The sequence below is a fragment of the Lissotriton helveticus genome, chromosome 3_2, assembly GCF_964261635.1.
Source record: "Lissotriton helveticus chromosome 3_2, aLisHel1.1, whole genome shotgun sequence".
In the NCBI taxonomy this organism is placed as follows: Eukaryota; Metazoa; Chordata; class Amphibia; order Caudata; family Salamandridae; genus Lissotriton; species Lissotriton helveticus.
Window position 1 is genome coordinate 121,884,901 of NC_136062.1, and position 17,911 is coordinate 121,902,811.

General features: G+C 41.8%; 1 long non-coding RNA gene across 1 annotated transcript in view; it reads left to right on the top strand.

The window, feature by feature from the left end:
* The first annotated feature begins 1,825 nt into the window (after positions 1-1,825).
* LOC144826497 (uncharacterized) overlaps positions 1,826-17,911 on the top strand; it is a 40,942-nt gene continuing 24,856 nt past the window's right edge. Inside the window, exon 1 of the long non-coding RNA XR_013609835.1 lies at positions 1,826-1,927. This is a non-coding gene — a long non-coding RNA (uncharacterized LOC144826497). The remainder of the gene's footprint in view (positions 1,928-17,911) is intronic.

A 17,911-nucleotide genomic window follows, 5' to 3' on the forward strand; every position in this document is an offset into this window, starting at 1 on the left:
AAAGCTCAATAAAAGAATGTAGAAAGAAAACAATGTATATACATGCAGGAGTGCAGCCCCCAAAGCCAGTCCCATCTGTCTCCACGTCGAGATCTTAGTGGTTGGGCCAACCCTAGGATCGTATAAGCGTGGAATCTGGGGAGTTGCGTGTCTAAGTGTAGGTCTATGTCATCCAGAATCTTGGTTCAATAATCCGTTATTTGGGGGCATTCCCATGGCAGGTGCAACAGAATGCCGTGAGAGCCACAGCCCCTCCAGCAATCTGGACTCTGCTCCAGATTGCATTTGTGGAGATGCACTGGCATAATGTACAAGTAAGTGGTTCCGAGAACAAAAGGAAGGGACTAGAAGCTTTTTCCCCCTATAAAGTGGGGAGGTCCAACAATAAAGGTGCCTCAATATAAGCAATTTACAAACTGGTTTCTATGTTGTTCCTCTCTTCAAGGGAGTAGCTGTTTAAGAGAAGTATGGTGGTAGGATCTCACTCTTCCCTATAAAAGGTAGTAGTGGGGATCCTTTTGTTGGATCATAATGCCCTCACACACCCTTTCAGGTTTCATGCTTCATCATCTGGGCTGCTCCTCGTTGGGGCGGCGGTGCAATCCCCAACGGGCTCCCTAAAAATGGGCTCTTTGTCGGAGATCTTCTATCCAACTGCCGTATGATGAGTGCGGTTGTGGGGTCAAGGAAGTGTAGATGCTTAGTGGTGGTTTAAAATGGGGCTGGGAGTACCTGAATGAACAAATTTTATTCTGGGGGTCTCCTGTCCTAATTAAAAGAAGTGAAACAAGGCATTAACATGAGTCTCTCTGCGGATCTATGTGTCTTGTTATGAACGCCAACTTCAGGTGTGAATTGCGCTCACACACTAACTGTAATACGGCAAACTGTGTATACCTACTGATTGCCCGTGCAACCTATACTATATAGGCATGACAACAAGACCTGTTAAACTACGCATTTCAGAACACCGTAGCAACTTTCGGTGCCAAAGAACCAACACTAAGATGTGCACCCACTATGTGGACAAAAAACACTCTCCGGACTCCCTGAAATGGATGATTCTAGAGGCTTCCCCCGGTATCTCCAAAAGAAATCTGTTTTTTCAAGAGCAGAGATGGATACATCGCCTGTCGACACATATCAATGGTCTTAATGAGGATATCCTGTGGAGTGCCCTCTAATGACACCCTACAACTGACTAGGCTCCTAGATCTGAACTACTGCCCACAATACAGAAAAATAGATACTAATTGTTTAGGCTGCCACCACAATGGGGTCCTTGCTCATTACCTTTAATTAACTATCTTTAATTAACTGCCTCGCTTGAATACAGGCATCCCCTTATGATTGACCCCACTGTGCGATCACTAGACTCATATATCAAACAACATGATGCATCATCTTAGTTTGCGCACAATCTTATTCATACATGCCGAGGCAATGCCTTCATTCTATCACCCTCGAGTGATGAGGCGTTTGACTTTTAACCAACACGCACAACAGTTGCCTGAAGTTATGTAAGCAACATGGTTCATACTCCGGACAATCTGATAACCGGCTCGAGCTCATAAAGGCTTTATGTACAGGATAAACAAAGAATTACATCCCCAGTTAAAAAACATCGCCCTTGAGCACCGCAGTGTTTAACACTGAAACCACTACATGCACGCTAAAGGTTCACTACAACCTATTTCAGTAATGGCCGCCACATTAACATCACTTTTGAGCTGCCACTCGCCTAACCGCGCCCACCACGATCCACGTGATGCCACATGTGACCTAGACTCCTCCTCAAAAATAACCCTCCACGGGTGTCGCAGTTATCTTCCGGGCCCGGTGGAGGAGGGTAGATCTGAGGACGCCACAATCATACAGCACACATGAGTACTTAACCTGAACGCAGTTTAGAGACTGAACACCTCAAGTGAGTTCATAACCCATGAGCCATGTATATATCGTTTCTAACATAGCAAACGTTACAAACAACCATCAGTACCTAACCTGAATACCGTTTAGATACTGAACACCTCAAGCGACTTTACAATCTATGCGCCATGTATATATCGTTTCAAACATAGCAATGTAACAAACAACCGTCAGCACAGAACCCCCACCATTGTTACAGCCTCACAAATAAGACTAAACATGTAGTGGTTTTTGTAGTCAAGGCCTGGCTCAAATACACAGCGGATGAAATGCTTCGCATTCTCGAGCGTGATCCAATTAGATCGCATATGTGGGCAGTGATTTAATTGTTTAGTTGTTTTTCGGACTAACGCTAGCGAGCAGCGCTGAGAGTAGTTTCTAAGAGCAGCGCTGCCATTACCACAAGGCGCTATATACGAGTAAGTTATCACTTAGAAGCCACTATTAGACTGAGCATTTATTAGTTTGTTGCATTCTAGGCATGGATTAAATACACCGATTTAACGCTCTGCTCTCTTGTGCGTGTTTGAACTCTAATTTAGAGCGCAAATGTGGGCATTGATTTATTTACTCAGTTTAGTCTTGAAGTAACGCCAGGACTTAGAAGCGAGAAGCGCTGAGAACAGTCTCAAAGAGCAGCGCCGCCTTTATCACAATGCGTTACACACAAGTGAGCTAACATTGAGATGCCAACTTATCACAGGGCTCATATAAGTACACTTCTCCCCCGCCCCCCTTTTTTATCACCTAGAGATGCGGCGCTTTCTACCATTAAGTGCGGCACTTCCTACCGGTTGCCGACATATATGCTTAAACTCCTCCAGCAATTCCCAGCATTGGCAGATACTTTTTGACTTTACATGAGAAAACACGGCGGAGGCCTCTGCTTAACAGTGATGGCAATTATTTCACTCGTTTATAAGACCATAGAATTGAGATACTACCACAATACGGGGCCCACCACAACAATGAGGCGGATACCCCGTATGTACTTCCAGCAATGAGCCCGCGACCAGTACACACACAAAGTTATAAATGTACAATTCTTTAAGGACATTTTTATCAGGCAACCACTTGCCTTGACACCAGGCACACCATACCACAACCAGTGTCTACCACTTTACTACTGGTTTCTAAACCTTATAATTGTGATAGGGCGGGATGGGTTAGTATAGGCATCACCTTCCTAAACCTTTTCTTAATCATATGGACATGAGATAACCAACCGTATTTTCCTGCAATGTCTTTACACAACTATTTTGTCCCTCAATTCCCACTATTTGACACGCACAGGAGCAGAGCCGCGTAATAGGTTCCACCGGGCACTGTTGAAGCCTGGGGACCACAAAGAGTGTGTGAGTCCTCCGTCAAGCCATTTTTTCCTACTGCTCGGTCCTTCAATGTCTTCCTTTTATTTACAGGGATCTGTATCATCTTCACTCACTGAGACAGTTCACCTGTTTTTAAATACCATGTATTCTGTCTGCCAGTGAGCAGACTCACTGATAAATAAGTAGCATGTTGTGAATCACCAGGGAATCATTGTTGGTATAGATGAACAATGTGTACTAAAAGAAATTTCTTTCGTTGATTGAATGTCTCTTTCTCCCACACAGGTAGATCCAGGCAGGTAGAAGAAGACTCCGTATTATTGCTATCCCTGACACACAAATTTTCTTTTCTTTTCTTATTTTCACTCATTTATGTTTGTAGATAGCTCACTATTTAGGTCCTGAAGAATCCCCAGGTTAATATACCAAAAAGCGAGAAACATGTCGACCAACACACAATAACAAGAGCACATAGATCCGCAGAGAGGCTCATGTTAATGCCTTGTTTTACTTCTTTTAATTAGGACAGAAGACCCCCAGAATACAATGTGTTCATTCCAGGTACTCCCAGCTCTATTTTAAACCACCACTAAGCATCTACACTTCCTTGGCCCCACACCCGCACCCATCATACGGAAGTTGGATAGAAGATCTCAGACAAAGAGCCCCTTTTTAGGGAGCCCGTTGGGGATTGCACCGCCACCCCAACGAGGAGCAGCCCAGATGATGAAGCATGACACCTGTAAGGGTGTGTGAGTGCATTATGATCCAACAAAAGGATCCCCACTACTACCCTTTATAGGGAAGAGTGAGATCCTACCACCATACTTCTCTTACACAGCTACTCCCTTGAAGAGAGGAATAACATAGAAACCAGTTTGTAAATTACAAGTAAGTGGTTATCTTAAAGGAGGTTTCGATGCTAGCAGTATTGCATGCTGTGTGTCGCGCTCTGTGATAGACCTCTCCCCATTCCTTTAAGGTCAGTTGTCTGCTTAATTCTATCCTGTGTTAAGCAGGGATGGAAGGCTGGTGTAGGTTGTTGTATAGTTTGGGATAAGTCGTTTGTCTGATGTTTTGGTCACCATCCATTTCTCATAGAGCGTGAAGTATCTTTGTACCACAGAGCAATTTGATGGGTGCATGAGCCAATGGCATATTTGTATGTAATGCATCCTCTTGGACTCTAGAAGGTTGTAATAGTGACCCGCCGAATGGCAGTTTGCCTGTCGCCATGGTGCAAATGCCCAAGGGTCCATGTTTTGGGAGAAATCGGCGTTATTAATCAAGGGTGTCAACGGGTAGGGGAATGATGTGAGGCCCAGCCGGGGCCTCACTTGATCCCAGACCACCATTGTCACCCTGGCGATGGGGACAGATATAGACTCTTTGGTCGATGTAGCTTCATTAAGAAGGGGAGTTTCCAAAGATATAGCCCTGCTATCGCCCTATCTTGGAATAACCGTTGTTTCTCTGATGGATGGATGACATTACAACGCATGCTTTTACATCGCATGCTTTTACAACGCGGTTTTTACAACGCATACCATTACAACGCATAGTGCTTTTAGGCGCTGGATAGTGAATTGTTTAATTTACTATTCCAACTCCAGTCCCCGTGGATAGTAGGGAAGGTGTTGGATAGTACATTAAACCTATTCCCTATCCTAGAGCGCCCCCCAGTGCAATGCGTTGTAATGGTTTGCGTTGTAAAAGTTGCGTCGTAAAGGCACTGCGTGGTAAAAGTTGCGTTGTAAAGGTTGTTTACCTTCTCTGATTTGTCCTTGTTCCTCTCTACAAGGTAGTTCAACTGCGCCACCTGATAGTATTGCTGAAGGTTTGGTAGAGCCAAGCCTCCTGCATCTGGATGTTGTTAGCTCAAGTCGTTTCTTATTTTTGGTCTGTTGCCCATGCAAGCTAATTGATTCATTTCTTTCTGTAAAGTTTGGATCATCCCCTCCAGGGGTGGCACCGGTAAGGCCTGGAAAAGGTACAGAATTCTAGGTAAGGCGGTCATTTTAAGGGCGACCCCCTTAAAATGACTGCCAGGAAAGATGGTGTCCAGCAAGAAATATCGTCTCTAAGCTGACAAAGTAGAGATCTGTAGTACAGTATGGCAGTCATTTGTACTGAGGAGGCCAGCTGGCTCTCCAAGTATGGGATAGATGCAGGTTTTGGTAATATCGAGCTGCATCGTTGTTTGTCCTTCCCAGTTTTCAGGATGTCCACTATGGCTGCCAATAAATGGGGAGGGGGGTGGAATGAATGGATCCCGGTCCAGTAAACCTGTTAAACAGCCTGGTTAACATTGGGGATAAGGCATAGCAAAAGGTTTTTATAATGATAGCCTGAAACTTATCTGGTCCCGGAGGCTTTAAGGGTTTTTGCCGGTATATAACAAAAATGACCTCTTCCAGATGAATAGGGCAATCCAAGGAAGCCGCTTGTTCTGGAGAAAGTCGTGTCATGTTTACCTCATGTAGATATGTAGAGGGGCAGTATGGATCTAGAACTTGTACTATACAGCGTTCTATATAAAAATCTCTCAAAGCAAGTAGTTTATTGTGTTGCGTAGTTCCTATTTCCCTTATAGGCTCTGCGCATTGAAATAATATACACTATAGATTTGACTTAGGACTGAGGTCAGTATGTCTCTATTGAGTACATTAAACTTAAATACTTGCATGTGCCAGCTAACTCAGAGGTCACTAGAAACTTATTGAATGAACAAGAAGGGATTAGTTTCTTACTACCGCATAAACATGACAACTTTGTTTCCCTTAGACTCGGACCAATATCTTCAGAGTCGTGGAAACAATAGATAACAGTTTCACTCAGTCAATCGTGCATGCTTCATTTCTACATAGTTGCACAGAAATAGAGAGACGGGCGTTTCAATAAAAGGGTTTATTGAACAGTCTTTTTTCTCATGCAAGAGATATGAACTGCTACAATCGTAAGACAGAATGCGAAGTATAATACGTACAATGTTAGCAGTACTATAAAGTAATACTGCAATAGCATGGTCTGTAGCTATGACATATATAAAAATACATACATAAATAACACAGGCTAAAATACTCAACTGGTGCTTCTAAAATAATCCTACCCCAGTGTAGTACGAGGGAAGAAGTAGGTGCTGTTTAGCTATAGTTTAGTTTAGTTGTGCCAAGAGTTGCCAAAAGTCTCTTTAGGTTCTAATCAGCTCCATAACTTAGAATGAGAGAGGTTGGTATCTCTTTCCCGGGACTCGATCTCTAACACCCCGCAAGGGGAGTCAGAAACACTGGAACTGGATTCTCTACGAGGAGGATGACAGCGTCTGGTCAGTGCATCAGTTGGGGAGTTGACTTCCTTCGGGACTTTCTGTGGCAAGCCGCGTCGTGCAAGTAGGTAGCCGAACCGCACCGTGCCTTGCCATAGCAAGTGAAGGTATATTTATACCTTGAAGGTGTTTAGGAATGACAGTATTGACGTACAAGTCGGGCATAAGAACGTCATGAATGAACCCCTAAGGAATAGATGTTCATGCATAATAAATGAGTTCTTGGAGAAATCAATATTCAGGCAAGGGGAAGTCCTAAAGGCTTAAGAGTCTGGTTTTCCAAGAACTCGTTCTGACGAAGAGGATCGGATGTAGTTGACCATGCCTGTATTTGGTTAGCATGAGCAATGCCTAAATAAGGCTGGATTTCTATGCCTAAATAAGGGCAAAGTGAATTGTACCTATATAAGGGCATGAATCGGGAAATCTATATACAGCATCTAAATCTACACACGACAATTGGCTAGAAGGCACTTTCATTTATCTCCCCCCTACATAGCAGTGCCGTAATCTAAGCGCTGCATATCCGTCCCTGTCTACATCTATACCTGCTAATTGGGATCGAGCAGCCTGTAATTGAGGCCATACTCTCGGGGACTCTGTGCGGTGATCGATACGTTCTAGCTCCTTCATCTGGTTAGTTAAATAGGCCCTCTGCGGATTCTGCTGTCCACAGCTGAGGTAGCTATCAGCTCTCCCTTTATGATGGTTTTAAGGGTCTAGCAAAGGGTGGTGATGGAGATATTTGGAGTATTGTTTAGTTCTAGAAAGGTGTTCATTGCTTGTCTGTGTCGGTCACTACCTCGGGCGGTGTAGGAAAGTCTTAGCAGTCCCCAGGTCAGTGTGTGGTGCTCTATCGGGGGGAGTTCCATGGTGAGGGATACCACTGCATGGTCCAAGAGGGCAGAGGGTTCTATTTCAGACGCTACGGTTAAAGCATGCATGCCTTTAATCCCAAGTAAGTATTCAAGCCGTGCACATGTTTTATGGAGATGTGAAAAAAGAATATATTCGAGCGCGTGTGGGTGAAATGCTCTCCAAAGGTCTGGTAGCCCTATGTCTTGCTGCCATTGGGTGCCCCCCAGAGGGGGCTCGAGTTTGGCCATGTCAATGTATAGTTCTTTGTTATTGAGCACTACTTTGAGAACGCCTCCCAAAAAGAATTTGCCGTTCCGAGAAGGACATCACCTCCGACACAGCTTTGCATAGAAATTGTTCTTGTCCCTCGTTAGGGGTGTATATAGAGCACACTATGAAGGATCAGTACCCAGTGGTTATATTATAAGCAAGTAGCCTGCCCTTTAATTCTGAGACTTGACTGTTGTATGGGTCATTTAAGTCTGTGGTATGGTAGAAAAGTGCTAAAACTCGATATCCCAGTGGCATTTCTCTTGTATCCCTCTCGTCCTACGCCAAACCCCTGTAGAAGTGCATCTTATCAATACTGTGCCATTATCAAAAATGAGAACTTTCTCCAGATAACCAAAACAACCAACAGCTGTAACATGGGAACAATAATATCTAGTCCGATACTGTCGTAGCAAATTTACAGTCCCGCAGAATACAGTGACAGTGGGTTGGTGTTGTGGCAACAAGCCACCCCTCCCTGGCCTAATCAATAATAAATATTGATGTCCACGCGCAGATATTTCTTAGGGTGTACGTCTTGCTCTAATCTCCGGATAGCTTCTCTGGTACCACCTGTCACTCCATTGCAAATGTCGCTGGGTCAGGTCTCATGTCTTCGGTTATATGCCGTTGGCACGTGGACGTCTGCTGTTCTTGGCGATTCGTTTTGTATGCTCTAGTAGTTAAATCGTCAATGCAGAGAAACCGCCACGTCTCCTCCAGTGAATGCAGTTGGTGTAGTTTGCCATCTAATCAAAAGATATGTCAAAATCGTTGTCCCCAAGAGTAAGTAACACCAATGTTCTGCAAGTGAGAAGCTGCTGGGCGAAAGTTCTGCAGTTTCTGTATAGTAATTGCAGCCTGGTCCTGATAGAGCATCAGTGCGTTTCCCCTAAAGTGCTCTGTATATTTTTTGTGGGCCTTTCGCAGGATGTTTCCTTTTAATTGAAACCATGGATACAGGTTAGGATACCAGCAGGGAGAGCTGATTCAGATAATTGAAAACTCAATCTGTACGCTTGTTCCATTAGGATCTTTAAATTTGGTGGAGCTTCCAAAATGTGTAGGAATGGGTCTCTAAGCTAGAGGACAAGGTCTGAACCTTTTGCTTGTGATGGCACTCCCTTAATGTGAATATTATTCTACATTGACCTATTTTCCAAGTCCTCAGCATGAGCCTGCAAGTCGATCTGCTGTTCCCAGACGTGGATTGACTCCTGCTGTAGCTGCTCCACTTCTTCTTCACGGTTATTTTCCTGTGTTCAATAGCTGAGACTCGCCCTCCAATCATATCTAGGTCTCTTCAGACTTCTTTGATATTGTTTGAAAGATCTTGTTCGACCGGCTGGAGATCGTCTCGTTGAGAGGCAAAATGGGCTTCAAGGAAGGAGAGAGTAACTTGTTCCTCCATGCTGTCGCTTTCTTGTAGGTGGCCTGTGCTGGCCCAGCCGGGGCACAAGGAGGCTGGGTCAGCTTATCTTTTAGACTGTGATCTTTTTTTTTCCAGGACATTGCCTGTATATAGGAGAGCACTTTCATATCCCTCCTCTGCTCTGACTGGCAATGTCATTCTTTATTAGGTGTACAGGTAATGGCATGCACGATGTAGTGGAGTGTAGATAGCTATATATGTGCACCAAAAGGACTGAAATGAAATGGATGATGTCTGTAGTTGGGAGTCAGCGAGCCTCCCTCGCGTGTCAGCTGGATCCATAAGCCTGGAAGCTGAGTTGTTGTTTCTGCTCTTTGAGCCCTAAGATAGATAGTTTGCATTCATCAGTGAGTGCTCAGTGTTCCTCAGGAGGTGTTTTTTGAAAGGGCTCATCAACTCACATCCAGCACACAGTTAAATGATAAATCTGTTAGCTTAGATCTGGCTTCACAATAGTGTAGTCTCTAGAGTTGGAAGATCTGAGCAGCTGAAAGGGTAGGCAGCCCCAGTCACCCGAAAAAGACCCCAACAAGGTAGTTGTGTCGATGGTCAGGTCAGCACCCACTCATCAGGTTCCCTTGTTGCACCAGTGAGGAGTGGTACTGACTGGCAATGTCGGGTAGTGCTGGCCGGGTGTGATCTTCCGTTTGTTTGAGTTTCACGAAGCCCAGGCTCCCAGCCCAAGGATTTCCTTCCTGGAGTGACCCTCAAACGGGGTAGGTTGGTCCTGGGGGAGAAGCAACGTTGTTGGGGTTATTGCCTATGAAATAGCGTTTCATGGGTTAAGGAAATCACCCATTTGGCCGTAGGGAGAGTGGCCTAATCCGTTGCCACTGTAGCCCTGATGTTGTTAATCATTTTGACAGTACGAAACAGTGTAAATTTAGTAGCACCTTCTAAGTGATCCAAAGTCAAAGAAGAATTGTATATAAACGTAGGCATTTCCATTACAATCCTCCCTCAAGACCACATTGACCACATAACGCCGTGCTCATGCCCGCCCTCTGCATTCAGGGTCGCAATGGTAGCGAGGCAGCCTGCCCACAGGCAATTTTACTCTCAAACTTGGGAGCTTGGAATCTGCGTATATTTAGAAAACCTTTATAAACTACTCCTGAATTGTCCTTTCTGTTGGATCTGGCTACTCCTCCATTGCAACCCATGAATCCGGGCTGTTGGTGCACTGCCACTGAGTCTGCCCCCTCAGCAAGGTCAGGCGCTTTGCAGGGCCTCATGCCTCGTGCTCTTGGAGGAGAGAGCATGTGTGAAAGCAGTGCATGAGGAGGAGCACAGAGCCAGCAGAAGTGAAAAGGGAGAGCAATGTTGAGCGGAATAAATGGAGATAATTACCCTTCTCTCTAAAATTAGGATCCACATATTAAGGCAATAACTGGGAAAATAAGGATTTAATCTGCCCTGTAAGTGAGTACTGTATTTTAGTTTTGGGAGAAATTGTCATATGCTCAACCAGAGACCCATGTATTTACTCAAATTTGGATACTGTATATCAACAAGGGACCTTTAGCTTGATGTTTACTTTGGAGGCACTTTAGAAGCAAACAAGGGCTCCAAGAGTAGCAGTCCCCATGTCCGGTCTGGGCACTCTTTTAAATTTAACCCAAAGTTATTTATGGTCTGAAGGGTGTCGAATATACAACTAAGCACCATTAAAAAGAAAAGCGTACAAAGGATACCAATGTTGAGGAAGAGACAAGGGAAATGTCAAGGAGGTTCTGAAACAACTGGAAATGGGAAGAGTGAGCAATTACAAGCGATAAATAATGACATCATCATAAATCACCTGGATTTTGTGATCTCACCAAAGCCCCTTACAAGTTAAGGAGTTTCAATACAAGGCCCCAGATCAGCAGTTCATTTGGCAATCTTAGTTAGAGCGTTAATAGATAAACATTTTAGGCAAAAAATCTGGTGTGAGTCTCTTATGCCTAGTACCCAGCCAAATTAGGATGACCCTATTCAGGAAGAGGACATGATCATTTCTGGAGAAGAAAATCTAGGAGTCTCTTGGTAAATCACCCAGGGTCTCACCTCTTCCCCAAAGTTGTCGCAAATTGCGTTTGAAATTTCCCATTTTTCCAGAGGACATTGGGTAAGAGGAGAGATGGGTAACAATACCAGCAGTGAACATTCAAACAAAAGTGGGAGACAGGACTTGTCAAGATCAGGTGTTGCAGAAGATCAAGGGTTGCAGCAGGCCCCATGTCAGTGGATCAAGAATGTCAACATACTTTATATTCCACAGAGACATCCACAATGGCTCCATTGCTAATGTTAGATGTGTTGTTCTTTATGCAAAAAACCTTACAAGGAAAACTTGAAGCCAATGTCTAAAATAGCAACAGTATGAAAATGCAGACTGGTAGACTGAGAAACATTATCAAAGAACTAAATCAAATCAGTTACTTATGTCCTTTTTAGTGGAACCAGTGCTCAAACAGAAGCAGAGTGAAACTGTAAAAAGGTTTTAGATCTAAGGAAAAAAGCCATCACTTTCTCCTCGGTTTACATCTCTAGAGTCCTAATGCATATAAAAAGAAGGGGTGGGTGTTATGGGTCCCGGAGCTGTGGGTTCCACAATAAAAGACCTCTTAAACCATCTGTTATGGGGAGGGGCTCATAGGCCAAAGTGACGCCATAGAACAGATTGAAAATTGGAAATAAGGGATTATTATGTCTGGCGAAATTCTTTGATCCCAGTGGAGGAACGAAAGTATGTAGAACGAAGGAAAGAATACTTAACGGTAAATTAGATAAAGTAAGTCCAACAAGGTGCCCTATAGATCCATTTAAAAAAAAACAAAAGTCAGGGAAACAATCTAACAAATAGTAAAAGAGAGTTTAGGGAAGTGATATAGTGTACCAAGATACAGAAGGGGGGGAGGGGGAAAGCAACATTGTTCTACCCCTAGGATCGGGGAAGACATTAAACCAGAATGTGGTTTAGAGGAAAACAACAGGATTTTATGCTTCGACATTGTAAATTAAGGAAAGAAAGCTCACAAATGGAGGCCATTAAATATATTTCACCTTCTTCAAGCATTTGAAAAGTGTACTTCACAGCAAGCCATCCTTACAAAAAATCTAAAACAGGTAGCCTTTCTTTATATTAAGAAGGGCAGAGAGAGGACAAAAGTGGGATTCTACTCCACACTGGATGAACATGTAATATTGAATGTAGAGAAGAATCTAAATGACCAGGGAGATAGTCCATAGTGCATCAAGTGGAACTAGAGAAAAGAGCGGAAAATGCATTTCCTAATAACCGTGCAAAGTTGAACAGAAGTCAGATTAATTTATCTCCGGTTGAAGTGTCTTGGAAGGTGCAAAAACAAACAATATGTTTTAGTTGTGGGAATATACGAATATCCACCCTGTGAAATAGTAATGGTAAGTGCCGGAGCATTTTATATTTTCGATAATCAAACTCACTATACTATCTCATTGTGCGGAAGCATAGCATGTAATTAATTTCCTTTACTTTACTCAAACCTCACTGGGCCCTCCTACGATTAGAGTAATCTTAACTGCACTTGTTTCTCAATGGATCTTTTTAAAACGATAGGAGGGTTGATTTTAGAAATTACCAAACCTCTTCATCACTTCCTCTCTTGGGTCCAATTTCTCTCAAAAATCTGTACAGTTTCAATGAAGACACAGATTAAAGTCACACTCCAACTTATTGTCAAGCTAATGTATTAAAGAATCAAAATTCATTAGTGTGAGTAATCTCTTCAGTATTTGTCATAAGAGATGATCTACTCTACTCCAAGGATGTAAGTCTTAATGTCTCTAAGGGCATTGTCCATTAGCTAAGGAATGAAAAGTCTAGTTCGAGTTCAGTTCAGGTTCGGCAAGAAAGAGCTCAGTCTATCCGCTACCGCTTGTAGCATTAAGCCGTAAAGCCAAAAAGAAAATGGTTATTAATTTTCAAAGTATCAGTCAGTTGAGAAAACAAATAAAATGTAGGGCATCCGTAACTCATAAGAGAAATAAATGTGAGTGTGTTTGCCCAAAGAGAAATCATTTTAGTGCGGTGCCCCTCGTTTCAAGTCAGGTGGTGTCACACCACCATCGAAAGACCATAACCAGTTCATGATGGGCTTTAAGTCATTCGGAGAATTAAAACTTTGCCATCCTTTCCCATGTATTCCCTGAGAATTAAAAGGAAACACAAGTCCAATTCGCCTGTCAAAAAGAAACATAATAGCAATATCTAATGTTGTAGGTATCTCAGTTCAGGGTCTCACTATTTTCATGGGAATCAAACGAAATAGAGATCATGCAATGTACAGTTTGCAGTACGAAAAGTAACATTATCATAATCACTAGGCCATTGTTAAGACGTAGAACACATTTAGACTAGTCATCCTAGCATGAAGCCTTACTTCATTTTACATTCAGTTCATCTAATGCATTTAAACGTATTTCTAAAATGATATAAATTCACAATAACTTTCATTAATACTTATTATTATTCATGTATTTTTATCATAACACATTACTTTTGCCTAAGTATTCTATAAAATCTCAAATGTTTCTAACTTCACAATCTAAAAAAACATTTCAACAATTTCATAATCTATACCACTTCTAATTTCATCCTCTACAGTTCCAAGTTCCTAGCACATAATTTAGAACTAATACTGTAACATTTTCTTTTTCTTTTTTTTGTAAGCCAAAAACAATCAATAAACATTTACGAAAACTTTCTTTACACACAAAAAGCAAATCGAGAGGGATCACCATATATATATATATCATTGCAGTACATTACACAATACACAAAAAACCAAGAAGGTTGTTACATATCCAAATCTGCCTAGCAACAAATCAAACTCAATCAAGAGGGGGAAACAATATAATACTCATATCGGATCACAGAGCCTTAGAGACGCCCAAATCTTAAAGCCAAGACATACGTAACACAAGTTAAACAAAATCATGATTATTTTAAATATTCCGTCCCTCATGCCTAGCGTGTGCTTAAGAATCCCCTTGAGGGCATACAGACTATATTCAACATTATACATAGCATAAAATCTGCCCGTCCACATTTCAAAAGATGGTGGTTCTTTCTCCCTCCATAATGACGCAATACATAATCTGGCCACTGCTACAGCGATAAAAATAAGATATCTAAATTGATAAATCCCCTGTTCCGGCAATGAATCATCCAGTACTCCCAACATTATCCCCTTTGGGGTTAATCTCAATCTGTTCCCCTATCACCTTGTCAGAAAGACTTCCATTTTATGTATCAATTGCTTCAACTCTGGACCTTCATAAAACATGTGAATACTATCAGCTTGGTCTTTCCCACATCACGTTCATCTGCCCGCATTTAGCCCTCCCCCCACCGTGCTATTTTAGCAGGCGTATAGTACAAATTGAATACGATTTTGTTTTATTGTGATTTAAGACTGGAGGATACCAGAAGTTTATCAGCCATCGCAATTGATTCCTGTAGGATATCCCCTTCCTGTTCTAGTTAATTATTCCATATAAGATTCTGTATTTGGAGTTCATCCCTTTGTAATTCAATAAGGCTTTGATATAAATTACCAATCCTACTGTGCTTTCTCAATATCTCCAGCAAATTACTTTTCCTAGTCAAATTCATTACTTCTACGCTTCTTGTTAAGTAGTCCCATATTTGTAAATATTTTTAAAAATCAGCTTGAGGGGGATCATATTCGGACACCAACGAAGAGTAAGCCTTGATAACACCATTATTAATGAAATCCCCTAAGGTCATAAGACCCTTTCTCCGCCATCTGGCCGTGACATCGTCAGAAAAGATTGAGGGAGGTAGTACTAGGGAGGAGGTAGGTGTGTAAAAATTGAGTTTACCAATCTTCAAAATATTACAAATCTGTAACCATGCTTTATGGGCAGCTTGATGAACCTTAAAAGTTTTTTTGTAGTAACTAGGCTCTTAATTTTGAAAAAAATTCCTCTGTTTTTGAGCCCAACAAGATTATATAGATATTCAGGGACTATTCTACCTCTCCCTCAGCTTCTCCAATCAGCAATATACCCATTTGTTGTAATAAGCATACTCAATAGTAAAACAAACAATTAGGAACAGCCCATCCCCCTCGAGATTGTGGTAAAGTCTTGTACCTCATTGCACGCCTGGGTTTACCTTGTGCCCACAAGAAGCTACCTCAAATAGATTGTAATTTCTGAAGTTGCTTCCGAGTAAGTTCCAAGGGGACACATCTAAAATAAAACAACACTTTGGGCAAAACATCCATTTTTAAAAAGTTACATCTACCTACTAGGAATAAATGCAGGCCATCTATTCTATCCAAATCCTTCCTTATTTTGGATAACAAAGGTTCCCAATTAGATATTACCATCTTTTCCAAACATGCGTTCATTCGAATCCCCACATATGTAGCCTCTTCTATAACCCTAGCATCATTAATACGTACTTGCTCTGTGCAGATTATTTGTGTTTTTGTGATATTTAACTTAAATTCAGATCTTTCCCCAAATACAGCTGCTTATTGTTCAATCTCTATCATAGGTTTAGCTGGATCTGGTGAACTAACAGCAATATCATCTGCATATACTAATGTAGTAACTCCCATTCCAGACCGAGCTTCTGATGCATTTAACCTAATTTCCAATAGGTTCAAAAAGGGGTTAATATACAGGGCAAATAATAAAGTAGAGGAAGGACACCCTTCCCGGGTGCCTATTGATATTACAACCGAATCAAACTCAAGACCCATCGCACATATTTTGGCCTTAGGTGCTTTATACATAGTTCACAAAGCTTGAATATACCCAGGTCCAAAGCCTTGCCACTTCATAGTAGCCCACAGGAACTCCCAAGAGACACGGTCAAACGCTTTCTCAGCATCAAGTAGCACTACTCCACAAGGTGTTTTCTGTACATTAGCAATGTCCTACTCTGTTGACTCGTCCTGGGATGAAACCATGCTGATGGAGAGATACTATGGGGGTTAGTACACGTGAGGAGCGTGTTGCCAGAATCTTTGCATAAATCTTTCCATCGCCATTTAAAAGCGAAATGGGTCGATAAGATCCAGGTAGCATAGATGGTTTGTCTTTTTTTTAAAAGATAACTATACGCGCCTCATCCCATGATGCCGGTGCATCCCCTTTGTGTGCCTCCCGAAAAACCGTCAGCATATCTAGTCGTATTTCCGTTAAGAAAATCTTATAAACTTCAAGCGGAAGCTTATTAGACCCAGTGGCTTTCCCTTTTGCTAAATATCCAACCACCTCCACTAATTCTTCCAAAGTTATAGGTTCTTCCAAATATGCAGAGTCTTCTACACTTAATGTTTTCCTATGTGGTCTTTATAAAATGATCTTGATCTATCCTGATTTTCATACTCCTCTGATTATAACCCCTCATAAAAGACTTTAAAAACTTCTAAGATCTCCACCGGTGTTTCTACAGTTTTCCCATTAGCATCTTTAATTGCGGTAATTGCGTCTTTTACCTGCCTATTCCTAATTTTTTTTGGCCAGACACCTTCCCGTAGTCTCCCCATACTCACAGCATTCCCTTCATATTTAGTATGTTTAGTATTTTTTGGCGTTATCTTTTGCCCATACCTCATTTATCTCAGTCGTATAACGTGCTACCTCGAATTGTGCTTGAGAGCTATCCCCCTTTTCCATCACAGCACGAGTTAACACATATTCAGCTTGTTTGAGGCTGTCATTCAATTCCTCAGTAAGCTGTCTCTTCTGCTTTTGAACGTATAATCTAGAACTCAAGGATTCCCCTCTAAGTGCTGCCTTTAGAGCATCCCACAAAATGGAATTTTTAGTGGTGTTCAGTTTATGTCGAGCAATTGTTTTGGCCACATTTTCTTTTCTATGTTATTTTCCCATTGCACAACATTATGACACTAGGCCACAAGTTTCTCTTTCCACGTATTGTATTTAAAGGTATACATTTGCATGTATACTTATCTCTTATTAAGAAAAGCACTCTTTTACAGTGCTTCTGCTACTCTAAACTCAATTTTCATGTTGTTTTCTATCTAATGAGTGCAACATGTTATTTTCTAAATTGTGTTTTTATTTCATTTGTTCAATGTAAAATATTTTCAAGATTCCTCTCTATGATAAGCCAGACAAAGACCCCAGGGATCACAATTGATTTCCCTCCCTCAGCAAGTATCCGGAAGAGGGTTTGTCCAATCTCAGCAAAATAGATCAGAATAAGGGCTCTAAAAGTAACATAGATGCATTCTCCTGGGATATACATGGACCACAAAGACTGTCAAAATTAGACTGCTTTTAGCTGAAAATGTAATTTTCATGGCTATCCGGGGAAAGCTTTGAATTTTCCCAAATCTGTATGGAAGTGTGTCATTAGGGACCCGGGTGTCCCTCCAAAGGCCTAGTGACCCAGGTATCAATCAAAATTGCACAAAGAAAAGAATAATTAAGAACAGAATGTGAATGGCTGCAAGCATGTGCTATAAGTATAATTTAAATTCTGCACCTACTGATATAACTGTGGTGAATACGTTTGCAGATTTGGGTCGGAAGCTACATAGAACAGAGCAAGTACCACTGTTTAGTACTTCTTTCTGTAATCTATGTGCTGTGTATGAAAACACTCCAGTTTTAATTATGGAAGATTTTAATTAATGCCTGAATCAAGTTCTGGTTGAAGTTCTTGCAGGGGAATTGCTTTCTGTGCATAATACACCATTAGCTGTATTATCCAAAATGTGGTTATATGAAAAT